The 27,921-nt window shown below is 39.7% G+C and overlaps 1 long non-coding RNA gene across 3 annotated transcripts in view; it reads right to left on the reverse strand.

Annotated features, from left to right (window-relative positions):
• Window positions 1–212: 212 nt before the first annotated feature.
• Window positions 213–27,921, reverse strand: part of LOC120533617 — a 93,312-nt gene continuing 65,603 nt past the window's right edge. The window contains exons 6-7 of one of the 3 annotated variants that reach the window (XR_005634581.1): window positions 27,672–27,822; window positions 213–413 (exon numbers count right to left, since the gene is read on the reverse strand). This is a non-coding gene — a long non-coding RNA (uncharacterized LOC120533617). Of the gene's footprint in view, window positions 417–24,965; window positions 27,823–27,921 lie in introns of those variants that run through there. The other 2 variants (XR_005634579.1, XR_005634576.1) reach the window with 2 other exon arrangements.

Raw genomic sequence — 27,921 nt, forward strand, 5'->3', positions numbered from 1 at the left:
TCTCTTATTTACAAAGATGATGTCAGTACGTCTGCTTGTTAGCCTCAGTACATCTCCATGTCTCCTCGGCAGTCCCTTGTCTCCTCATCATTAGACACAAGGAAAACATAGGGAAACAAATTCCACTTAGTTTGCCTTCCCGTGCTGAAGTGTCCAGTAGTCTTGCTCAGACTTGTACATTCAAAGAAATTGAATTACAACCAGGACAAAGGTATTGCTGAAATAGTTGGATTTATATAAGGGACAGACAGGAAACTGTGTACAAGGGGTATGATGGGAAAGTCCAGGAAGATCCAGAGATGATGTGGAAATGTGGAGCCGGAAGTGATGTCATCAAAATGACACAGGAGGGAGGTAGCGGTTGTTGTATACACGAAAGGGAAATCGTCTGCGGGTCTTACTTGTCTGTTTTTCTGCTGAATAAAAGAGACAGGTGTTAGTACTCTGCTCCAAACCCATTTTCTATGAATTATCACGTTCCGTTGAGCCAGTCAGCTGCTCCCTAATCGCGTGTGTGACAACATGTATATGGTTTCTGTTATAGCAGCATGGGATCACCATTATCTATCATTCCAGCCATTTTATTTTCTTGTCACAGGGACCTGGAACCAACTGTGGCAGCATCAGGAAAAAGACAAAAACTAACCAGTGCAACACAAGGCACACTCACAATAGTGTCCATACTCATTTACATTATGCCAATTTAGAGCAGCTAATGTATGAGAAAACCAATGTAGATATTTAGAGAGTGAGCAAACAGTGGACAGTGGACAGTGACCAAGTTGGTAACTGAACTATGCAGCAACAGGGCTAAACTGTTATACCAGACTGCCTGCTTCCATTACAATGGTTGAATATTTCGCATAAACAACAAGGACTAATTCACACCTGTGAGGAAAATGCAACAGAACTAAATTAAATAAGCTCACAGTGACAGACCACACAGTGACACAGTTATGAGAAATCAGAGTTAATAGCTGATACTAAAATCCCAATGAACAGAAGAATCATTGCCGGGACAACTGTTTTATGATATTTTTGGAGACAAAAGTATTATTTAGTTTCAAAGGAGCTGACTGCTGGACAAAGCGTTCTAGGGACTATGGGAAAAAAGTGATTTAATGTTGTGGTTTTAGAGATGGGATACAGTCGGTGCAGCAAATCGCTAGGGTTTGAGATTTCTTTTTTCCTTAAATATCATTAAGCAGTTGCATCCAGCAGATTACATTTGGGAATTAAACCCATAATCACTTAACAATTAAATTTAATGAGCCTTTGGTATAGTAGTGCGACATAAAATTATATATGAAAATGAATGCCTCCCTGAAATCTGCTCTCATTGTCTTTGGGTGTCGGAAGCTTTCTCCCTTCCCTCATTAACTGTGATGATAATGATACTGTAATCTGATGATTTCAGAATAAGGAGATGGTTTATTTTCTCCTCACTACATTTGTTAAGTAATGCCAATATAATTAAGTGTCTCAAAATAGAAACCAAATATAAACTAAATATTTTGAAAATGGCTAAGCTGTAAATGCTTTCAAGAGACTGGGTGAAATATGAAAAAACCCTCAGGCAGCAGACAGATTTCCCCCCAAAAAATTGATAATGGTTTGTCGGTTTTCTGCACACACACTGGGAATAAAAATAAATAAAAAAGGATTTGGAACATATTTACTCATCCGTCTATATAAGATTTGCATATTTCAGGAGCTAAATGAAACCATTAAAGCATAAGCTGTCTTTTCCCAGAAGAGAATAGTATTCTTTTATAGTTATTTTAGGAGCTCAAAAATACTTTTACAGCCTACGTGGCTGGACCAGATAGCACAAAGGCATATATTTGAATCCCACCACAGGCTCACTAAGAGTTATGCTTGAAATGGCCATATATCCCACCTCCCTTCCAACATAAGATTGGCCAATATTTTGCATTTTTTCATGTTTTAAAACTGAATCCTAATTAATTTAATTCATCAACCAAAATTAATTGAAAATCAAATTGAAAACACAATTCTCCATATTCTAAACTTATTATAAACAAAATACAATACAAATACAAATAACTGATTCTATAAGCTTTCACCTCCACGAGCCTCCAGCCCTGAGACATTTATGATAAGGCTTTACCTGCTTTGCACCACTGGATAATGCAGTAGTTCTTACCTATTCATTTTTGCTATGTTAGTGTGAAATCTCAACATTTGCTAGGGAACCTTTTTTAGCCACTATGCCTGCACATTTTTAGGCACTTTTCTGTAGAAAGATGTAAACTGGTAGCAGAATTCCTCTGGGAATGCTATTCCTATGTGGCCTTCTGTCTTCCTAAATATTCCATTCCCTGATACAGGGAACCACGCTCATAGCAAGACACGGTCTCCACCTTGAGTCACATTAAAAACTGTTTTCTGAAGATAAAAATGTTTAGTATTGTAACCAAAAATGTTAATTTCTTGCTTCATTAGACCCTAGGGTCACTAATTTGATTTCAGTTTCCCAAGTAAATTCTGAAGTAATGTATATATCAATTAATCAATCCATCCATTAATCATCTTTACTTACTTTGACCATTTTATCAGATTTTAAAATGACATTTTTTTTTAAACAGTGACTTTTGTTTTGACACTCCATTCACCAGTTTTTGTATTTTAGCAATAGAAGATTATTTTTTAAAAGAATTGCCTCAGACCTCTCAGTGTCCTTACTTATTCTTTCCCTTCTTGCTCTGACATTTAGGTTTGTATATACATTTCTTTGATGGGTGCTTTTTAAAAATTTTGTTATACAATTGTTTTAATATTTGCTGTCTTTTTAAAGTACTTTTTTATTTGAAGCTAGACCACCCTTCTGTGGGATTTTTTTTGAGATTAATGTCTTTAACATGGTTTCATGAAATATAAATGTAGTCTATGTTCAACTAATCATGTGACTTATAAAGACATTAGGCTGAACCAAACCATATTTAGGTACTTCATATCAAAGGGCTTGAATAATGAAGTAATTATTTCTATTGATTACACATTTAGAAGAATAAGAAGGATTACAAAAATTTGTAAAAGGTGAAAGGGAAACAAAAATGAGTCTCTACCATTATGTGTCATATCTGGGAAAATGCCTTTACAACAACAACAACAACAACAACAACATTTATTTATATAGCACATTTTCATACAAACAGTAGCTCAAAGTGCTTTACATATTAAAGAATAGAAAAATGAAAGACATAATTATAAAAAATAAATCAACATTAACATCGAATAAGAGTAAGGTTCAATGGCCAGGGGGGACAGAAAAAACAAAAAAAACTCCAGAGGGCTGGAGAAAAAATAAAATCTGTAGGGATTCCAGACCATGAGACCGCCCAGTCCCCTCTGGGCATTCTACCTAACATAAATGAAACAGTCCTCTTTGGATTTAGGGTTCTCACGGAAGGGCTTGATGATGATGATGGTCACGTAGACTTCTTCCTTTTAATCCGTCCATCATTGTTGGAGCATCATGAAGCTTTGAGTAGGTGGAGGTGGCTGCAGGCCACCACCACAAAGAAACGGAAAAAGAAACAGAAAGAGAGTAGGGGTCAGTACCGATTTTAGAGCCACCATGAATAGTTGTTATGATGAATTGAACATACAGAGTATCAGGATTAAGTTAAATTACGATTAAAATGAAGTTATAAAAAGGCCATGTTAAAGTAATGTGTTTTCAGCAGTGTTTTAAAGTGCTCTACTGTATCAGCCTGGCGAATTCCTATTGGCAGGCTATTCCAGATTTTAGGTGCATAACAGCAGAAGGCCGCCTCACCACTTCTTTTAAGTTTTGTTCTTGGAATTCTAAGGAGACACTCATTTGAGGATCTGAGGTTACGATTTGGAATATAAGGTGTCAGACATTCCGATATATAAGATGGGGCGAGATTATTTAAGGCTTTATAAACCATAAGCAGAATTTTAAAGTCAATTCTGAATGACACAGGTAACCAGTGTAGTGACATCAAAACTGGAGAAATGTGTTCGATTTTCTTTTCCTAGTTAGGATTCTAGCAGCTGCATTCTGCACTAGTTGCAAGCGATTTATATCTTTTTGGGTAGTCCTGAGAGGAGTGCGTTACAGTAATCTAGTCGACTGAAAACAAACGTGAACTAATTTCTCAGCATCTTTCAGTGATAAAGAGGTCTAACTTTACTTATGTTTCTTAAGTGAAAAATGCTGTCCTAATGATCTGATTAATATGTGATTTAAAATTCAGATTACAGTCAACAATCACCCCTAAGCTTTTTACCTCCGTCTTGACTTTTAATCCTAATGTATCCAGTTTATTTCTAATAGCCTCATTGTATCCATTATTGCTGATCACTAAAATTTCAGTTTTCTCTTTATTTAACTTGAGAAAATTACTATTCATCCATTCTGAGATACAAGTCAGACATTGTGTTAGTGAATCAATAGAATCAGGGTCATCAGGTGCTATTGATAAGTACAGCTGTGTGTCATCAGCATAGCTGTGGTAGCTCACGTTGTGCCCTGAGATAATCTGACCTAACGGAAGCATGTAGATTGAGAATAACAGCGGACCCAGGATAGAGCCTTGTGGAACACCATATTGGATATCATGTGTCTTGAGTTGTAATCCCCACAACTAACAAAATATTTTCTCCCTGTCAGGTAGGATTCAAACCAATTTAAGACACTGCCAGAGAGGCCCACCCATTGACTAAGGCGATTTCTAAGAATGTTGTGATCAATGGTGTCAAATGCAGCACTCAGATCTAAGAGGATGAGAACAGATAAATGGCCTCTGTCTGCATTTACCCCAAGTCATTTACTACTTTAACGAGTGCAGTTTCTGTGCTGTGATTTGTTCTAAAACCTGACTGAAATTTATCAAGAATAGCATGTTTATTTAGGTGGTCATTTAACTGCATAATGACTGCCTTCTCTAGAACTTTACTTAAGAAGGGCAAGTTAGAGATGGGTCTAAAATTTTCAAGAGCTGAGGGGTCAAGATTATGTTTCTTAAGTAGGGGTTTAACTACAGCAGTCTTAAGACAGTCTGGGAAGACCCCAGTATCTAGTGACGAATTTACTATGTCAAGAACATTATCAATTAGCACGCCTGATACTTCTTTGAAAAACCTTGTTGGTATCGGGTCAAGCGAGGTGGAGGTTTTAATTGAGATATTATTTTTTGTAAATCAGGTAAATCTATCCTAGTGAAAGAGTTTAATTTGTTTATAACAGGGTGTTGGGGTTTAGGGGGATCCTTAGTGTTGGAGGGATATACTATGTTATTTCTAATATCATTAATTTTTTGATTGAAGAATACAGCGACAGCCTCACAGGTTTCACTGGAAGCACTTAGGAGGCATTCCTTTGAGCTACCTGGGTTTAGTAGGTGATCAATTGTTGAAAATAAGACTCTAATAAGACTTTAGTTGACTTTGGATTCTTTTGTATTATATCTTTTTGATAAAAACAATTTTGTTTTCTTTTTGTCTCCCTTGTGGTTGTACCAACTGTCTGTTTATTTAGACTCTTTGAATTACAAGATTTAATCATAGAACAATTATTTACCTGCTTATCTTGCCTCTTCTTCTGTCAGTTTGTTCAAATATGAATTCTCACCATGACACAGCCAAACTTAGGTAGTATATATACGTACAGTCATGTGAAAAATGATAACCTTTTCAACATTTTTAAACAGGCAAGCAGTAGATCTTCATGCAAACAGTGCCTACAGATAAAAGTAATGTACTTGAATAAAACACTAGGAAAATGTGCCTTTTCAATCATTTATTCAACAAAAATATCAATAGATGTAATAGATAAAAAGTAAGTACACCCTTGGTGTCAGAAGTTGGTATTGTCCCTTTGATTAAAAAGTACCTCTGTTGTGCCCGCCACTCTGTGACAATGACTCTGCCAAATTTTTGACCAGTCCTCCATACAAAATCTCGTCAGTTGCTAAATGTTTATGGGTTTTCTTGCATGTACTTTCCATTTCAAATCCCCCCAGAACATTTCAATGGAATTCAGACCAAAGCTTTAACTAGGCCAGTCCATAACCCTCCATTTCTTCTTTTTGAGCCATCCCTTGGTGCATTTGCTAGTGTGCTTCAGATCATTATCATATTGTAAGTTTTATTTCTGGTTCAACTTCATCTTTTGGACATATGGCCTTACATTTTTCTCAAGTACACTTTTATATGATGCATAATTCGCATATGGATCAAATCTGTGCAATCAGTTTCTGATTGTAGATACTGTGAACCCAGCCCGGACACAGACAGGCAGACATGTTGTTAAAACACCACCACACGTTTATTTACAGCTATATTTACAAATACTGGTCACAAAGACCCCAGTCCATTGGTCACTCAGACCCCAGTCACGTGCACAATTACCCCAATCACACACAGTCCTGGCCACAATGCCTTTTCTTCGGGCCGCCTCCACAGCTCCTCTGAGCTTTGTCTCTCCGCCTCCCGACTCCAGCCTCCAGCCTCGAATGAATGGAGACGGCCCCTTTTATATGGTTCCCGGATGAGCACCAGGTGTTCCCGGCATTCCTCCTCTGGCCACGCCCCAGCATGGCGGAAGCGCCGGCTGTCCTCCCGGCTGCTCTCCAGGTGCCGTCCTAAATCTTCCCCCCAGCACTTCCGACCACACCAGGAACAGGTCCCCAAGGCATTGGGGTGCCTCCTGGCGGTGACCACAGGCCCCTACAGGGCGGAGCTTCCATGCCCTGTACCCATGGCCCCCAAAACAACCAGGAAGGCGACCCCCACGTGATCCAGGGTGGGCACAGACCCACATCAGGTCCCTCATGACGTCCCGGCCGGGTCATGGCCCCTGGCATCCCTGACAATACATGTAGCTGCAGATCCTATGATGAAATTTTGGGGTTCTTTGAAACAAATGGTTAGGTCTTAGGCTGAATTTTCTGGGCTGTTAATCCTGGACATTTTAGCAGTCATTTGAAATGTACTGTATGCCACTTGTAAATGATTTTCCTTAAAGTGGAATGATTGATTTCAAATAATTTGGCAATCTTGCCACACTCATAGGCATCCACAACCTTCTTTATGAGGGCTTTAAGGAGCTTTTTTGATTTCAGCATGATGACACCACACACCTCAATAGCAAAAAGAAGACCGAGCCCTATCTACTGTTTATATAGGAATAGTTCTGCCTGCATACTCCCTAACGATTTCTAATCATTGGCCCCTAATATTGAACACCTGATTCTAATTTTATAGTTTTGAACTGGTGATAAATATAGGAACATAGTTACATTTTCCACATGACAAATCAGCATTTGAAGTTATTTAGATTATGAGAATGAATGCAACATGTCACTTATATCACTTTTATCTGTAGGCCCTTCTTGCGTGAAGATTTAATGTTTGCATGTTTTAAATATTTTGAAAAAGTCAACAATTTCCATGGTATTTACTTATTTTTTCGCATGACTCTATATATTTACTGTATATGCATTAAGGCTGGAGGATCTGGCAGGTGATCCCCGTATAATTGTTGCCAATTTTATTGGCAGTCTAATATTGTCCCAAGATTAGACTGAACCCAGATGGGGGTTGAGGTGGTTATGAGGAGACAGAAGTGGAAGGTATGGGCTCAGGTGACCGGAATCAAGAAGAGATGCCAGACATCATTGTTCCTGAAGTTTTCAGAACTGCAGACAGAAAAAGAGGAGAGACATTAGGTGGCAGGGATGGATTTACCATTTGAAAAGCCTTGAAGTTGTCCAACGTACATGTGTGTCACCCGTCCTCCCCAGACTCACCCCTAGCCCAGACTCATTGTTTTGGGCAGCTCAAACTGAGGGGCCATACACCTAAGAGAGAGCATTGACATTGGCATGGAGGAAGCCATGGCGATTCTGACTCCTGAATGTGAACAGCTGAAGATCCAAGAATCATCTAGTGACTTGTGGCTTTGACTCCTTGTGCAGTGCTAGCTACTAAAGAGGGGCATGGTCAGCGACAAGGGAAAACACACAGCCAAGATGGTAGTATCTCACCTGTTGAATAGTCCATTTAATCATCAGAGCTTCCCACTCCACTGCTGCATACCTTGCCTCAGTTTCTGGCAAAGGTACATCACCATGCACACAGAAAAAGAGGAGAGGCATTCGGTGACAGCACCAACCTTCGACTTAGGATGGAATTACCATTTGACAGAATCCTGATGGTGTCAGACATACACAAATTTGTTGGTACACCTCCACCAAAAAATCATCAAATTTAATTGGCACCCATCATTTTTTATTCCTTTATTCCTTATTTAACAAAACTCACAATTTGCTTTAGATTTTTGATTCAAAGGAATATTTCAAATAAAAACACAAATAAAAATGGCAAAAATGATGGGACTCTCATCCTAATATTTTGTTGTATAACCTTTAGAGACAGTCACTGCAAACAAGTGATTCCTGTAGCTCTCTGTGAGACTTCTGTGGCTGTAAATTGGCCCTCTCTTTCTGAACAAACTGTTCCAGTTTTGTCAGGATTGAAGGGTGCCTTATCCTGACTTAATGTTTTAATTATTTTAGATGTTCATATGATTCAAATCAGAGCTAATGGGGAAATTTCAGAATAGTCATTCTTGTGGATAGCTGTGTGTTTTGGGTTATTATCCTGTTGGAGGATCAGTGGCCTACAACTGAGATTGCAGAATGTCTTCATTGTCTAGAGATTTCATTGTACCCTGTACAGACCTGAGGCACTCCATGCCAGATGCAGCAAAGCAGTCCCAAAACATAATCAAGCCTCCTCAATGTTTCAAAGTAGGTATGGTGTTCTTTTCTTTGAAAGCTTAATTTTTTCATCTGTGGACATAGAGATGATGTGACTTGCCAAAACGCTCTAGTTTTGTCTATCCAAAGAACATTCTTCCAGACACACTGAGGCTTGTCAATATGCATTTTAGAAAATTTCAGTTTGGATTTTCTATATTGTTCTTCCCTTGAGTCCACTGTCATTCAAAAAGTGATGAATGGTGCGAATAGACACTGATGGAAGCTGGTCCTGGTGTTCAGCTTGTATCTTTTTGGAAGCTGACCTTGGCTTTTTGCTTGTTATTCTCACTATACTTCTGCCTATTCTGGGGTCAATTTTCCTTGTCTGCGGTGGGCTGGCACCCTGCCCTGGGGTTTGTTTCCTGCCTTGTGCCCTGTGTTGGCTGGGATTGGCTCCTGCAGACCCCTGTGACCTTGTAGTTAGGATATAGCGGGTTGGATAATGGATGGATGGATGGATGGATGGATTTTCCTTGTGTGGTCGCATCTAGGAAGGTTGGCCACAGTCACATGGACCTTATACTGCTTAATAATATTTGCAACTGATGTCACAAGAACATAAATCTGTCTCATAGCCTTTGCTTTGACATGCTTGACTATAATTATCTTTCTAATCTCCTGAGATTACTCTCTCCTTTGCTTTCTCTGGTCCATGTTCAGGGTGGGATACACGATGATACCAAACAGCAGACTGACTCCTTCTCGCCATTTAAGTAGGCTGAATGACTGATTGCATGATTGGAGATGTGCGATACTAATTAGAGAAATCAGGTAGTTTGAAAATCACCCTATTCCAATTATTAATGATCTTTTGTAAGGATAGCATCAAATGTGTCCAGGCCATTTTAAAATATCTTTGTACAATAAACAGTACTTTATCTCTTTTTACATTTGCTTTACTCGATGATGTGCAGATATACATGGGACAATTGCTTTTCATTTAATCACTTTTTAGGAGGCATACACTTCTTTTCCAATGAGCTATAAGGGTACCAACACATTTGTCCATGTCTACAGCTCACAAGTGTGTAGGAAACATACAGACAATTCTGATAGGTAAGGTGTCTCAGCCTGGGGATGTGCAGTCACTAATAGCTTCTTTCCTTTCACTTACAACCCAGGTGACAAAGCCTGCTAACATCACTTCCAACCCAGCACCAGAGCTCTAGACTTTTCTGGCTCACAAGCTCATTAAAATCCAATGCCACTGGAAGATTTTAATCTTAGACCACCTTCAGAAGAGCATGAAGCTCCACAAATTGAACTAGAGAAAGACACACAGAGAACAAGGCATGAGAGGACAAAGATGTCCATGACCATCCCAAATATTAATTGAACTTTTTTTTAGTTTCTTTTTCTTCCATTAAATGGGGTACTGGCTGGTCATACTGTATATACATTTGTATAGTAATGATGTAGGTATATCAGAAGTATTTTTAACTAAGGCCAGCTTATCAAAGCAGTGTGAAAAACAAAATCACATGTGACACAGAGCCCCAGAGAAAATAAACACCACAGAGCCCATTATGGTTAGGAGAATGCTTTCCTGGGCATTATACAGAATGCTGTAGTACATGGTTTTGCTGGAATATGACAGCAAATATGAGTGTTCATGCAGCATGTGCTAGTGTACCTCTGTTTTTAGATACTGTAAACAGATGTGTCTTTACTGCAGATCTTTCCAGCATTGAAACATAAGGTGACTTTTCTGTTGTTTTATGATTTACTGTGCAATTGCTAGAATAAGCTAGGCTTGCAGAATCAAAGGAAATTAAGCAATGCCATGGATGAGCACTCAGGGCACAGTTGTGAAAATGCAGATTGTGCAGCACAATGCTGTTTCCCCTGGAGGGATAAAATGAGACTCTAGCTTGTAATCAAAGTGGAATATTTCTCAAGCTTTTAAACTATTCTAAGCCCAGAGTACCAAATCTGTCTGTTAAAAAGAACCAAATGTAATTTCTTTGGTTTTGTTTGAATAATAACAAACTATTTAATGATCAATTGTGTATTTTAAAACCATTAAATAAATAAATAAATAAATAAAATAACCTCTTGGATATTACAAAGTTGGCACAGTGCTGGCATAGGATTCTGGGTGCCATAATGGCTCGGTTTCCCCCTCATCCCAGACATGTGAATGTAAACCTGATCTGGGCACTCCAGAGAGACCCAGTGTGAGTGTCTGCGTGTGGAGTGAGTGAGTGTCTTATGATTGATTGGCATCTCCTCCAGGGTTATCCCTTGGCTTACTTTCTCTTTAGCCGTCTGTGACCCTATATTTAAATAAGTAGGATTACATACTGGAGTTTACATTGATTATTTAGTATAAAAATGTAGAAATAGAAAACATTCTGAATTGTCTTTTGTATTTTTTTTTACATTCCAAATTTTTACACAACTAACTTTCACCATCTATGTTTACTTATAATATAAACAAATCAGTCTGCAGCATAACAACCAAATATTATCATACCTGCATAACTCAATTCTATGTCATTGTGGACCAGAGCATATCCTGCACAGACTGAAGGCAGAAATCAGTCCTAGACAAAGCACCACTCCATGTCAATGGCTACACATGCCCACACTCAAACAGGAACAGTTAAAAGTCACCAACTCACCTAACCTGTATGCCCTGGGATGTGGGAGACCCTAGTCTGGATTAAAACACTAGTTTCCCTAAAAACCTGTAAGAAATTGTGTTCCCCTACAACGTTCTACTGTTTCTAAACACACACAAGGAACCTCATACATCCTTATCACCGCATCAGTTGCCCTCTAATAACTGTGTTTGTTCTGCAAATGTGTCAATTAGTGGCATTTAGCCTGCACTCAGCCATCTCCCATTCAACCAACATAATGCCATTCCTCACACTAATCCTCTTTATTTACCCCCCCCTCCCCAACACCATAATTTTCATTTTCAGCTCAAGTTTGCATTGAAGATTTTATCTAGCAAAGAGTTGTAAGGAATTATATAGGTAATGATATATCATTATTTGAAATACATGTGTTCGTGTGTGTTCTGTGTCTACAAAGATCTGCATAAATGTACGACAAAATAAGAAATTTTAGGTCTTGCAGACACAAATCAAATATATATGTTTATTATATCAAACTGAATGTGAGTTTTTACTTTGGTGACAATTGCGCTTATGTGATGTCAAGGTAATTAAAATGGCACACAGACATAATTTGTCATTTAGCACTGACTTTTACAACTAACAAATTTACACAGACTATTACTCAAATGAAATGTATTTATTATATCAAATATAACTGCTTGAATGTGAAACACATACTGTACATGAATGAAAATATCTTTATTTGAAAACAATATTTGGATTTGACAGTCTTTACCCATTCACAACAACATGTCATTTGATAGATCTTTTATTCGTTTTATTCTTGAATAAAAGCATACATGTTTTATTATACCTTTTATGAAAATGTTTATTTATATACTAGTAAGCATCTGAATTACATCAATTCTGTCTTTGTCTCTCTCTCTCGTGCATGGACACACACACACACATATGCATGAAAATGTGTTAAGTCCAATTATTATTATTTTTAAATAGACAGTCTTTACACATTTACATCAACATGAAATCTGAACTCTTCTTCTTCTTTTTGCTGTTCCTGTTAGAGGTCACCACAGTGGATCACCTTTTTCCATATCTTCTTGTCCTCTGCATCATTCTCCATTACACCCACCACCTTCATGTCTTCTTTCACCACATCCATAAACCTTCCCTTAGGCCTTCTTCTTTTCCTCTTAACTGGCAGTTCCATCCTTAAACTCCTTCTCCCAATATACCCAGCATCTCTTCTCTTCACATGTCCAAACCAAAGCAAGCTCGCCCCTTTTTCTCCAAACCGTCCAACCCGAACTCACCCTCTAATGTACTAATTTTTAATCCTGTCCATCCTCATTATACCCAAAGCAAATCAGAAAATCTTTAACTCTGCCACCTCCATCTCTGTCTCCTGTTTTTTGGTCAGTGCCACCAACTCCAACCCATATAACATAGCTGGTCTCACCACCATCTTGTGGGACTTCCTTTTCACTCTTGCTGGCAGTGCTCTTTCCCAGCATGAAACCATACTACTTCTCACTAATTGTCACCTTCTTTCTTAACCTAGCTTCCACTGCTCTTTCCCATAACCATGCCGTGGCACATCAGTTTTATCCCTCTCTAGTTACTCTGCACATCCCCCTTATTCTTAAAAATCAGTACCAGTACAACTCTTCTCTTCTCCTCAGGCATCCTATAATTTTCTAAGATTGCATTAAACAAGCTGGTTAAAAACTCCATTGCAATCTCTCCCAAACACCTCCATACTTCCACAGGTACAGTATGTCATCTGGACCAACAACCTTTTTTCCATTCTTTCCATCCTCTTCATAACTGTCCTTACTTCCTCCTTGCTAATCCATTGCACTTCCTGATTCACTATGTCCACATCATCCAACTTTCTTGCTCTTTCTCATTGTCTTCATTCATCAGCTTCTCAAAATACTCGTTCCATCTATTCAAAACACTCTCCTCGCTTGTGAGTATATTTCCATCTTTATCCTCTATTAACATAAACAGTTGCACATCTTTCCCAGCTTCATCCCTCTGTCTAGCCAATCAATACAGGTCCTTTTCTTCCTTAGTGTCCAACCTGTCATACAACTTATCATATGTACTTTCTTTAGCCTTCACCACCTCTGTCTTCACCTTATGCCTTATCTCTTTATATGCCTGTCTGCTTTCTGCATCTCTCTGACTATCGCACTTATTCTTCGCCAACCTCTTCCTCTGTATACTCTCCCGTACTTCCCTCATTCCACCACCTGGTTTCCTTGTTCCCCTTCCTCTGTCCAGATGTCACACCAAGCACCCTTCTAGCTGTCTCCCTTTCCACTTTTGCTGTAGTTGCCCAGCTATCTGGTAATGCTTCATTGCCACCCAGTGCTTGTCTTACCTCCCCCCTGAACTCAACCTTACTGTCTTTCTTTTTCACCTTCCACCATTTGATCTTTGGCTCTGCCCTCACTCTCCTCCTCTTCTTGATATCCAACATCATCCTACAGACCACCATCCTATGCTGCCTAACTATACTTTCCCCTGTCACCACTTTGAAGTATCCAGTCTCCTTCAGACTGACCCTCCTGCATAGGATATAATCTACCTGTGTGCATCTTCCTCCACTATTGTACGTCATCCTGTGATCCTCCTTCTTAAAATATGTATTCAGTACAGCCATGTCCATCCTTTTTGCAAAATCCACTACCATCTGATCTTCTGCCTATCACCCACTCATTTTCCTCCACCAACATGTCCATTTAAATCTGCTTCAATCACCACTCTCTTTCACTGGGATACCCTCCCCACCACTTTATCCAGCTCACTCTAGAAATCTTCTTTCTCATCCATCGCACACCCTACTTGTGGGGCATATGCATTAACAATATTCATAATCACAGCTTCAGTTTCCAGCTTCATAATCATTACTCTCTCCAAAACTATTTTCACCTCCAAAACACTCTTGACATACTGTTCCTTCATAATAACACCTACCCTATTTCTCCTCCCCATTCACACCATGGTAGAACAATCTGAACCCGCCTCCAATTCACCTTGTGTGGACTAAGCCCCGGACACAGACAGGCAGACATGTTGTTAACACCACCACATGTTTATTTAACACTACTATTTACAAAGTTCAAGTGCACAAACAACCCACAGACTTCCCCAAAAGTCCAGACCTCTCACACTCTGCCCTTCTCTTCGGGCTTCCTCCACTCTCTCTTCTCCTGCCTCTCCTCACCTGACTCCAGCCCTAAATGAAGGGAGGCGGCCCCTTTTATCCACACCCGGATGTGCTTCAGGTGTCTCCCGGCAATCTCCCACCGACATGCCCCAGTGTGGCGGAAGTGCTGGCTGCATCCCCGGAAGCATTCCGGGTGTCCCTGCTCCTCTTCTCCCTAGCACTTCCAGGTGTGGCGGAAGTGCTGAGGTCCAGGGCTCCAAAGGCACAGGGGCGCCCCCTGGCGGTGACCACGGGCCCCTACAGGTTTGAGCTTCCAAGCTCCCTACCCGTGGTCCCCAAAGCAACCAGGGCGGTTGCCCCCACATGGTCTGGGGAAGGTGCAAACCCTCCTCCGGTCCTCCTGGGCGTCCTAGCCAGGTCGCCTCCACAGCCGTCTCTGACACTTGCCTTACTCCCCTTCCATTTGGTCTCTTGTACACACAATATTTCAACCTTCCTTCTCTCCATTATATCAGATAACTCTTTTCCTTTACCAGTCATATTGCAAACTTTTAAAGTTCCTACCCTCGCTTCCACTCTCTTTACCTTCCTCTTCTCCTCCTGCCTCTGGACATTCCTTCCCCATCTTCTTCTTCTTCTTTGGCCAACAGTAGCCCAATTTCCACCAGCAGCCTGTTGGGTAACAGTACTGGTGGCAGCCGTTGTTAACCTGGGCCTTGACTGGATTGGAAATCTGTATCCGCATATTGATCTGGCAAAATTTTACACCGGATGCCCTTTCTGATGTAACCCTCCCCATTTATCCGGGTTTGGGACTGTCATGAAGAAATACAGTGGTTTGTGCTTCCCCTGTGGCTGGGTTAGCAACATGACATCTGAACAATCTCTTTTTATTCAGTTTTATTCTTGAATAAAACACACATTTGTTTTGTTATAACTTTTGTGAAAGTATTTCTTTTATATTCTAGTAACCACTTGAATGACATCAAATCTGTCTGTCTCTCAAATCACAATAATATAACCCTATATAATTCCTTACAACTCTTTACTTGATAACATTTTCAACACAGATTTGAGATGAAAGCGAAAATTCTGGCTGTAGGATGGCTTTAGATGAATGGGGGAAAGGCTGAGTTCAGGTCGAGTGCCACTAATTGACATGTTTGCAAAACAAAGACGGTTTTACTGGGCAATTGGTGTGGTGATACAGACATTGGAGGTTCCTCGCATATGTAAGGGTGTGCAAGGAGAGTGAAATTTTAACAGGGAAACTAGTGTTAAACAGGTTGGAAAAAAGACATGACATTTTTCCAGCGCAATTTTGTTTTTCATGGGTGTCAACATGTTGTCTATGGTTGCTGTAATATTGCTAGAGAAATGACCTGGGAGTACATGGCATGTTACATCACTGCCACAACAAGGTAAAAGGTCAGCACTGGGAATTTCCTAGTCATCTGAGGTTGTAAATAAATCCTTAAAAATATATGTGTTTTTCTTTGAATCAGTATCACTTGGTATAGTCTGCAATTTTTAACTTTGACTTAAGGTTTTGATTTCTGGCTTTAATGTTTGTTGTACCACACGTGCGATTGGGAGACAGCTAAAGGGCCTGAATAATAGTAATTATACGGCAGACCAGGGGGCAGCGAGGTGCACTGACTGACTGTCTCAATCCCTTGCAGGGAAATCCTGCAGAGTTCCGGCACCACTCATGACATCACTTCCGGTACCGGTGCCAATGATGATGTCACTTCCGTGCTTGGCTAATAAAGCCGCCATCTTTGAGTTCTGTTTTAGACTCATATCTGTGAACATCTCTGTTCAATTTAAACCATTTTTACAGCCAAGGAACAATATACGGATGGCTGCCGCAAACCTTTTTGATGACTTTATTTTGTTCTTGTGACACTGTGTAACTTGATTTTCCAGTTTCGACCTTTGCGTGAATATTTCTGACTTCATCCATTTCCTGATACTTGTTGCCACTTCTTTTTGTAACAGGGAAGTTTGCGTTTAAAAAAGTTGTTGTCCTGTCTCCCAGAACAGCACAGGATTAGGACGGGTTTATGCTACATGCAATGCGACATGTGCGCCTGTGGACGCTACTGCTACGCAAGTGTTGTACTGTTTATACTTGTGCGTGTATTTTACGTAAATCTGGAAGATTCCACCAGGTGGCAGTGTGAGATATTATCACGGTGAGAACAGGTTCAGCTTCGCTGTGTTGTGAACATCCACCTTGCCACAATATCTCTGAAATGTTTAATGGTTAAATCCATCAATCCAGGAATGCACACATTCCAGCTAGCATTGGGCACGAGGCAGAAGTAATCCTAAGACGGGGCATCAGCTTATCGCAAGGTGAATACAAGCACTCACATACACTAGCATCATTTTAGCATCACCAAATCCCCAAACCTGCATATGTGTGGAAGGAAACTGGAGCACACTGTGGAAACTCACCAGGAAAACATGCAAACACCAGGCAGGGAACACCAGGGATATGACTCGCTGCGAGACACCAGCACTACCGCCCCCACATGATTTTTTTAATAAACAGTATTCATTATTTAAATTAAATTATCAATTTATCTGTAAAATGTAATATACATAGTTTAATGCATTTCATCATGAAAGTTATCCATCCATCCATTGTCTAACCCGCTGAATCCGAATAGGGTCACGGGGGTCTGCTGGAGCCAATCCCAGCCAACACAGGGCACAAGGCAGGAACCAATCCTGGGCAGGGTGCCAACCCATCGCAGGACACACACAAACACACCCACACACCAAGCACACACTAGGGCCAATTTAGAATCACCAATCCACCTAACCTACATGTCTTTGGATTGTGGGAGGAAACCGGAGCGCCCGGAGGAAACCCACGCAGACACGGGGAGAACATGCAAACTCCACACAGTGAGGACCCGGGAAGCGAACCCGGGTCTCCTAACTGCGAGGCAGCAGCGTGCCTCGCCACCGTGCCGCCCATTCATGAAAGTTATATCAAGTATAAATCTAAAGATTCTAAATGTGCAGAGTGCTGGAATACCATAAATTTAATGTATTCTGTGTGTTGATTGCTGTTTGCCACTGCAGTCAATGCAGTAGGAAGCCCCAGAAGAATGTAGTGATTAACAAGTGGGTTAGTTTTAAGATGAAGTTTACGACAGTCTACTTCAATGATAAATTACGAGATTAAAGTAGACATTTTGAGGTTTAAGTTAAAAATACACCTTTTCACTGTGTCCCTAACTTTTTTTTCTCTGTGGCTCAAATACACTGTCATACATTCTGATGCTGTTGTGACAGTGCAAAAAAAACAAAGAGGGTACAGAAGATGATATGTGAAACCTCTAAAATTTATTGTTTGTGGAAACCAGCTTCGACACAGACAGGCAGACACCGATGGTTCAAACACCAACACACATTTATTCATTATTTACAATTATGTACAACACCACACAAACCGGTGCCCCTGCACCACACACCCTCAGTCCAGGCCTCACAATGACTCCTGCTATCTCTTCACTGCCTCCACTCCTCTCCTCCGAGCTTTGTCCTCTTCCACCCGACTCCAGCTGCTGAATGGAGGGAGGCGGCCCCTTTTAAATCCACCCGGATGTGCTCCAGGTGCCTCGTGACGAGTGCCGCACAAGCACCCGGAAGCACTCTGGGTGTCCCTGGTTTTCCATCCGCCAGCACCACCAGTTGTGGTGGAAGTGCTGACATCCAGGGCTTCTCAGGCGTCTGGGCGCCCCCCAGCAGTGACCATGGGCCCCTATAGGGTTGAGCTTCCATGCTTCATTCCCATGGTCCCCAAACAAACCAGGGCAGCTGACCTCTGGTGGTCCGGAGGAGGCGTAGTCCCTCTCCCGGTCCTTCCAGGCATCCCGGCTGGGTACCGCCCCCTGTCTCATTATGATGGGGAATATGCGATGCTTGAATATAAAAGCACCATTTGTACGTCGGCATTTTGCTTCACCACATTGAACTATTCATTAAATATCGAAACACGCACATCGATCCTGTAGGATCCACAAAGCGGCTTGCTGTCACATGTAGATGGTAAACAGAGACTCTGATGTCACGTTCTAACTTTATCACACTGTATCCCCCCTCCCCCCTGACTGTTTGCAGCTGCTACAATTCATGCATGCGTCACATTCATTTCTGAAAATGTGCAAATGAATGCTGGGAACATGTGGCAGCCATGATGCGTGCATGTGCTCGTTCTGAGTGTGAAGTATAAACCAGCTTTTTGAACCCAGGACACATTAAGTTTCTAATTAATTAATAGTGTTGTATTCCTTACATTGAATGAAATTTTTACTCCTAAGGTCTATCATATAGGAAAACTACAGTTCATCAGCAAGCAGGAAACATTAGAAAGTCCATTCATCCCTGACTTTCAGACATTACCTAACATTTTTAAACCCACTTAATTCAGGGAGGTAGAACCTATTTCAGAAGAATGGACACAACACAGGAATCAGCCCTAGGCAGGCAATCATTGTGGTTCATGACATATTAAGGTACACAGCAATAATCATTCATAATCGGCCAAATGTAAATTAACAATAAAGTTAAAACTCAACCTTTGGGATTTGTGGAGTTACAAATAGGGACAAATGCAATGCAAAACTTTCCTGGAGGGTGAAACTCTTTTTATAGTGATTAGTTTGTTCATTAATGCTACTGTGTCATCTACAAGACTGAAGATGTTGTAGACTTGTTGATAATGTTTCAGGTTTGATGTGACAAGTTGAACATAATGGCTCTTGATAGATAATGCTGAATGCAGTGAATAACCTTGTAATTGTGAAATGATGTGTTCCCATACCACTCTGTGAGTCAACTTCAACAGGTAGAGTTATAAACACTACATTTTCAAAGTTCAATCATAGTCTCTTTAATCCATGTTAACATTTAAGGTAAATTTGCTACCAACCTGTCTGTTTTTATATACCCTATTATACTTTTTTAATCACACCAATTACAATAAAGTGATTAGCAAATAGTATAAAGTATAAACTGTACACGTTCATACTTAAATTAGTGTGGAGTATAATCCATACATAACTGTAATGCAGTATGTCATCATATGACTTCAAACTTCCTTACAAAGGTGGGTGCTGATTAATTGTACATTATAACTTCAAGACTAGTTTTAGTTGTGTTGGTGCAACGTTTGTGATCTATGTTCGAATTTTACAATTAAGGAAACAAAGCTGCTTTTGAAAATAGTGTCTGCTGAATATTTAAATGTATGTGTCCTAAAGCCTAAAGGTTTTAACCTAAACTGACAAAGGCCTAATCACATGAAAAAAACTGGGAAAGGGAAACTGCCCAAACCCCTAGTCAAAGGAACAAAGGTTATACATATTTAATTGATTTATTAACTTAAGAAAAATATCCAAAAAGCTCTTTTTCTGGCCAACTCTGAATGCTAATCCAGACTAACAGCTGAAAACAGGAATAGTCATCACTTATTGTTTAGAACAGCTGCTAATTTGACACATTGGAAGGCTGAACTGCCGTGCACAACTCCTAAAACACAGGCAGCACAGATGTTATTATCATCTTTATTGATAAAACTAACATTACTGGCATTATCTTGCAAACTTCCATTGTCAAACCAACCTCTTCTTATGCCCACTACGTTATTAATATTAACATTATTACACAGCAAGAAATCAAGACGTTATTTCTAAAATGACATCTATTACCAGTATAATCAAAACCAGTGAAAAACTCAATTGCTGGTCTGGCAGCACCCATTGCAATTATTATGAACAGATTATTATTGACTGATACAGTTGCAAATGCACTGAAATGTCATTTATCAGATAATTACTAAAAAAAAATCAAAACTAGAGCTAAATGTACTTAATAATTTTAGAACTATTTTACATGTATATTTTCTTTCTAAAGTACTTGATAAAGTAATTCCTACACAGATTCAGTCTAATTTAACACAACTTCATTGAGAAGTTTCAATGTGGCTTTTTTGCATAGTGTTCTCAACTTCTGTCCTTACAGGGTTTACTTCATACTTACTAAATCAATTTCAGTGTGTACAGAAATTACATCATTACGTTCCAAAGTTAGATATTGTGTTATTGTTAGGGCTCAGTACTTGTATAGTTATAGTTATATAGATATTGGCAAAAAACAGTATATGCCATCACTTGTATGCAGTTATATCTTTCTTTCAGTCCAAGTGACCTTTCTTTTATTGTGTCCTTAGTTAATTGTGTCAATGAGTTAAAAGATTGGATATCTGATTACATACTGGAAAAAAATGTTATTAAATAGACAAAGTCCTGTCCGTTTTAAACTTGGTAGACTTCTTAGGTGGTCAGCCTACCTTAATTGTACTCATGCCAAATCTGCATATTATAGTGCTACAGCTTTTACACCATTGATACTGAAGTGTTCACATACTTTTAAATATTCAGCAGACACCACATTCTCTCTGCCATATTTGCACTTTGACCTGACCCCTTTAGCTCAACAGAGGTAAGAGGTAACTGGTAAGGCCTATGATTAGTAGTGACATATTTTGGAACACTTGATATGTGGATTGCTTCCGCTCAAGGGCATACACAAATGCGTCATCTGATAGGTTTTTTCTATGTGATAATAAAATGATGGAGGGCAAATACTGGGTGAATTTAAAAACAACAGGCTCAACAGTAAACAAGGCAGAGAAGTGACAAATAGCAGGTTAAATAAGCAGCCCAGAGAATAAAGCCCTGAAGATTGTGTTTCATGAGTTCTTGTCATTACTGAAGTTCAACACTAATGTGTGCACAAAAAAAATAATTTAGAGAAAGTCAGCAACATGCAGCAGTTTGAAAAGGCTCCACCTGCCTAACGCTACTTCCTCTACAGGATATATTTGACTCTTTAACTTTGCACATAGTTGCAGTTGGTTGATGCCAATCTGAGAAAGCAATTTAAGAAGGTGTTGACAATTTGGACAACACTCGTAAAATGTGGGGCTTCTTACAAAGCAGTGTGATTTATAACAGATGGGGGGGCCGGTGGGTGCCTGGATGATTTGCAGAGCCTTTTGCTTTCACAGGAACCTGAGGGCCTGTATTTTTAAATTTGCTCATTCGCATTCTTCTAGTCATTAGCTTATTGCTGAGTGGAAACAGGGGTCTTGTTATAGTATGATAATTAAAGAAGGTTATCACCCATTTGATTAGTGTGGCAAAAGTCAAACTGCTATCCTGTAGTCTCTGGTGTCACACGCTCAGCTGGCCATCCATAATATTACATGTGTCTCTTAATCTAGCAACAGTGAATACCAGGAAAAAAAATATCTGAAACTAATGACAGAACATTAAAATGTTGCATTTATGGATTTGTTATTGTCACACGTACAGTGCACAGTAAAATGTTTTCTTGCATGTGGTAATCATAATTAAATACCTCGCCACCTACCAGCACCATGATTATTGAGTGTAACTACCTTGAAACATCTGTCTTTCTTACCTGAAAATTTTCAGAACACATTTTTGTCAGAACAGATAGATCTGAAAGGCAATATATATAACAGACTATAATCCTCTTTGACAAGAATATGTTTAAATGTATAATGAGTGAGGGTGATCTCACTTTGTAATCTGAACCACAGATATCTGCTCAGTTTTAGCATCACTCTTTCAACTTCCTGGCTGGTATTTTTTCACTTGACAGGCTCCTTTCACCACAATAGCATTTCTTAATCACTTTGGCCTGGTTAACTGAAATGATTTCAACTAAGCAGGATTTATTCTGCACTCTGAACACTAACTAGACTGTTAAGCGCCATGAATGCCGTCAGATCTTCAGAGGAGCAGGGGCGTGGTTGAAATAGCAATTCAATAAGACATTCCAGCTACTTTCAAATTAAATTTTCACAATTTAGTGTAAAACTTTATTCAATGTCAATTCTAAGCTACAGATCTGAAGACCCTATTGTCACTTATGATAGCTTTCTAATGTGTTATATGGTGCCACACTTTCTAATATTCCATTTGGTATAATTAGATATTTCAAATATTTATCAAGAAAAAATAACCGACTTCTAATCATGTTACAGATTCAAGTTTAGTCTCCATGGACCAGCACTAATTGCTAACAATGTGAATGTAACAGGTGGTTGTTTGGTCCTTTTCAAAGCACTGAGCGGTTGTTTCTCTGGATATTTGTGTTCCCACCTACTGTACATTCCATGTTAAATTGATTTGCAATGCTTGACTTGCCCAGTGGAAGTATATTTTGATAATGACTTGCACCACTCCTGGGGTTGTTTCCTGACTTGCACTTGATGCTGCCAGAACAGACTTTTCCCTGGGTTGACCCTGAAATGAATTATGAAAATATGGGAATGTTATTCTTGTGATAAAAGGTCTGTGCCGAAGTACAGTTTTTAAATAAATAATCAGTGCCCAGAGCGTGCAGGCTCCGATCAGGTGTGAGTATGCACCAGCATGCATCGCTCTGGGGTTGCTTAGGGAACTTGGCTGATTGCATACTCATGTGCAGATGTGAATGGATCAGTCAGGTGCCTCACCACATCTGTACTCAATCAGGAACAGTAAAGGGGAACCTGCTAGGCAGAAAGGGGAGACACAAATGAGAGCAGAAAAAAGAGATACAAAGCTTAAAGAGAGATGTTTGAAAGAAGAAAGGCTCAGGAGGAGCTGGTGCAAGAGAATGGAGGCAGGCAGCCAGGAAGAGTGCCATGAGAGGAGCGTGTGGCTGCCACTCAAGATGGGACTAAGGGTAACTCATGCTGAGCAAATTTTGTTGCATTATTTATTTGTTGGGAAGATTTGTATGCAATGCACTGTTTTAATACTTTTCCGTTTGATTTAAATAAAAGCACAGTACACTGTACACTGAATGTATGTGTCCTCATTTGTCTGGCTTATCTCAGTCTAAGACTATCAATGTTTAAGGGTTGAAGAGGCTTCTGAAAAGTAACTAAGGATAGTGGAACCAACCCATCAAAATGCAGTGGTAAGGTTGATCATTCTATAATATGTACTAGGGGGCTTCGCCCCTGCTCGGTTCGCTCGCCAACCCCCATATTTGGTTTTCCGGATACACACTTGTAAGATTTTTTTTTTTCTTTGAATTGTTGCTGTTTCATTAGTTTCACTTTCATTTCAGAACCTCTGTAAAATCAATATTTGGAATCTTTTGTGTCCCAATATGCTGAATCTTTTAAATGAGGTCTGTGAGACTTGTATTTAATGACTTTGTACCATAACTGAGGATAGGTTTCTCTGTTTGGAATTTCAGCACAGACAAAATGATCCACATCATCAGCAGTTAATTTTTTTGCAAAGTAACCAATAAATGCATGTGAGTTAAACCCCATTTTTGAAATTCTCTGACTTAAACTAATTTCCTTTTGTTTGCGTCAATGCGATCTGTACTATCTTTTTTTTGATACCGTAGCGAATGACGTAATAAAGTGTCACAAAAGTTCTACTTTAACAATCGCTGACTGTGTAACCCCAAACACAACTTTCTAGCACCCTCTCCAACCCCACCTCCCATGGGTCTTGCCTCCCCCTTACCGCATCAATCAGCACCCGGCTATCAGTCTTTTGTGCTGTACTCTGCCCTCCCTCAATCGGACCTAACAGTCACTTAAAACAAAAAAGGCTTCAGCTTGGCTGGGACGCTACAATACTTTCGTATTTTACTGCTTTCCTATTCTGTACATTTCTGTGGATGTGTATCGTGCCTTGGGTCTCTTTTCTCCACGCTGCTCTTTCTTCTTTGCTGAGAGCACAGGATCTGCATGTGCCACGTGACTGAATTCATGACTGAATGTTTTGCTGGCTGTCCTTGCTCTTAATTTGATAAGAAAGGTGTGTCTTGCAAGAATCTTATGTTCTACGTCCCCATGAGACTGCCCGGGGACAATCTCTTGGCACCAAGTCTCATGTTTACGGTCCCCACTATATGCTCTGTGGTCAGTCTTTTTTGTCTCGCGGGTCTTTTAAATGTCTGCCGAGAACTTCCGAGAAGATCACGTATCGTCGCCTTGCTTTTCTATTCCAGGATTTTTTTTATATAGAGAGAGATATTATGAATTTTTTCTTTCATACTTTGAGTCCTGGCACAATTCTAGCACAGAGTGGCAACTAGACTGAATGAGCAGGTCCATTGGAAGAGATTCTTTCAAGAGAATCTTTGAAATATGTGCAAATAATGGAGTGAGAAAAGAGCCTATTTCCAGACTGCCAGATAAATGAATCAGAGAATCAAGAGCTGTGAATGCAAATACGAAACACATCAAGATATTTATTTTCTAACACCAAAAAATAACTCCAGATAATTAAAAAGAAAACATTAATCAACTACACCCTTTTTGTAATCTGTTAATTTTATTAAAATAATTAAACACAGAGAGTCAGAGATGTGCCATTAAAGCATGCAGTAAGCAGTTGATATCAGACATGCAAGAGAAAGGCTACTCTTTGGACTAGGGCTGATGGAATAAGAAGCTGTCTAGAGGCTTGGGGTGATAACTTGCTCAACAATCAAAAAGGTTTTCTGTAATTGGTGGCAGACTCATCTGAGTTTGTCAAACGCTGTACTGTCCCTGAAAATAGATACTTCCTGACCAAGTGAAATGGTGCACGGTGGCTGGGAGACGTGGTTCAGTGAACAAGCGACAATGAACTTTGACAGGAGAAAGTAAGAGCTGTGCTTTCGGACAATGACTCATTGATTGATCAAGAGGTCACACTAGGGATAAAGGTGATGGCTCACTGCAGAAGTGAGAGACTTCCTTGTGGAATGAGGTGGAGACTTGCTGACCAATTGAAAATCCAATCTGTGAATAGAAGTGGAGACTTACTGACTAATTAAGGGCAGTAGTGAAGCCTCATTGTGTATCAAGAGACTTTGCTGTGGCTGAAAATGGTGCTTCATTGAGTGAGTGAGGAGCTACATTGTGACTGCAGGTTGAAGCTACCTGAGTGATCAAAGGGCTCCACTTTAAATGGACGAAGAGACAAACCCTGACAACTTAATGACTGCAAGCTTACTGGAATCAGATATCCATTGATGAAGAGGATGTACTTTAACTGAAAGCAAACACTCTATAACACGTAGGGAAACTACACTGCCACTGGAAGCACAGAATAACTGACTGCTATGAGGTCTGTGTTGTGATTTGAAAAGGAGGCTCTTTAAATGACCAAGTGACTACTCTTTCAGTGGAGGAGATCAGCTGGAAAAGCTGACTGACCCAGAGGTTGGTGAAATCTAGCCAATTGATGGCTCTTCAAATGCTGATACAGTATTCATCATTTTTTCAGTTTTATTGGCTTATAATTACAAAGAGATCGCACATAAGTTTATTTACAAAAGTGAAAGCGCCCACCAGGCACTTTTTGCTGAAAATACAGCATAACTGGAACCACCAGAAAGTATTAACATTTATGGACAAAACATTTAAGAGTTGATCTGGAGAAGTAAAGGTTCATCTAGCTAGTCAATCGAGAAATCAGTTCATCAATATCTGTGTTGTAGCTGAAATGTGTTTTTATTCAATAAAATGAATATTTGTATAGTAATACATTCCTGTGTGTTGCATGTTAGACAGACAAGCAAAGATTTCACTTTACTCTGCACATATGACAATACTACTACTACTAGTGGGTTTGTGATTGAAAGAACTGTTTTTTTATTAACCTATTTACTTATATATTTAGTTATTTATATATTGCAGGAATAAAATAGTAGTGGAACAATTTTACAACAAGAAACATAGTAAACTCAAGCTCCTCACCACCTCACAATAAATACCAACAGAATCCTGAAAATGGACAACTTATGTTCATTGAGTGCCTTTCTATTGTGAATGTCATCCTTTAGCATCCTGTGTTGCAGGCAGTGGCCAGCACTAGAAAGAATTTTCAAATCCACAGGCATTCAGTGCTGAGGACTCCCATGACAGTTGGTATTTTTCAAGCCCCTGTAAGCAGCTGCAGTTTTTTAATGCGCGTTGTCTGCAGACCAAAAAATCCTGCAGAAAAGAGCATGTAAATTTTAAGAGGCCTGTTTATCATGAAGGGCTTAGTGTACTCAGAAAATGGCACTCATGCTTCTTTGTGATGTTATTAGTGTATTTAAATGTTTCACTTCTAGCTGAGATCTCAAAATGCAGCTCTTCTGTCAGCAACCCTTGAGGGGCCAATCTTGCATTTTAATTTGTAGAGTGATGGGTATTTATGATTAGAACCAAGCCAGATGTAGTGTTAAAATGGCTCTGCTGAGCTTACACAACCTTTACATCCTAAAGGCCTCTCGTGTCTGGCCAGATGTTGTGCCATGTTGCACACTTCTACGGGAGCTTGATCGGAGGCTCCCTAGGTTTAGTTTGCATTCACAGGTCCAACATGGAAGTTTCTGCCATGAGTGCCTAATTAAAACTGAACTCACTTGAAGTAAACACGAACAGATGTGAGATTGTTATTCTTATTAATGACTGGCTGTTCATCCAAGTGCTGGCTGGCTCTGATATCCATGCTATTTTTATCTTTCAGCAAGCAAGCATGGCAGGCAGTTATTTTCATGTCTACTTTAGGCAAAGGCAGTCATCAGTCTGGGCAGAGATGACTTTATTAACAATGAAGAACAAAATCAAATTGACAACAGTGCAATATCAAATGTTAAATGAGATGTTAGACAAGGAGTACTGAGCCAGTGAAGTGGACAGAGCATCACAGAGTGCTAAAAGTCTTTCTCAATTGAGTCAGAGAAAACCTAGGACCCAATAATTGAAAAGATTTTTCATCACATAATACTCATGCACACACTCATACTGGGCCAGTTGAGCTAACATGTCTGTCTTTGTAATTGTAGTTGACAAACAGAATGCTCAAACTCCACAAGGTTACTAAAAACAGAACCCAATTGTTAGCAAAAGTCAGGTAATGTACATAACCACTGCGTCATCTTGTAAATATTATTCTGTTTATTTTTCCACCTTTGATTTTCAATGTACAGTCAATGACCTTATTAGGTACACCAGTCTTCTAGACCTGCAGAGCCATTTTTGCTTACATAAATTCTTTCACGGAGGCCTTCATTCAATAAGGTGCTTGAAGCCTTCCTTGGGGTTTTTGGTCCATGCTGACTTTGTAGCATCAAGTAGTTCTTGTTTTTATTAGGAATGAAACCTGGAGCATTTCTTCACACAAAAATACATGGAAATCTAGAAAAAAACATACTCAGTCATGTAGTAGAAATGAAAACCTTCACAGCTTTTTAAAAGGAATCTGAATGACATATTGGGACAAATTTGCTATTAGCT

Source organism: Polypterus senegalus, chromosome 1, assembly GCF_016835505.1.
Source record: "Polypterus senegalus isolate Bchr_013 chromosome 1, ASM1683550v1, whole genome shotgun sequence".
Classification (NCBI taxonomy): domain Eukaryota; kingdom Metazoa; phylum Chordata; class Cladistia; order Polypteriformes; family Polypteridae; genus Polypterus; species Polypterus senegalus.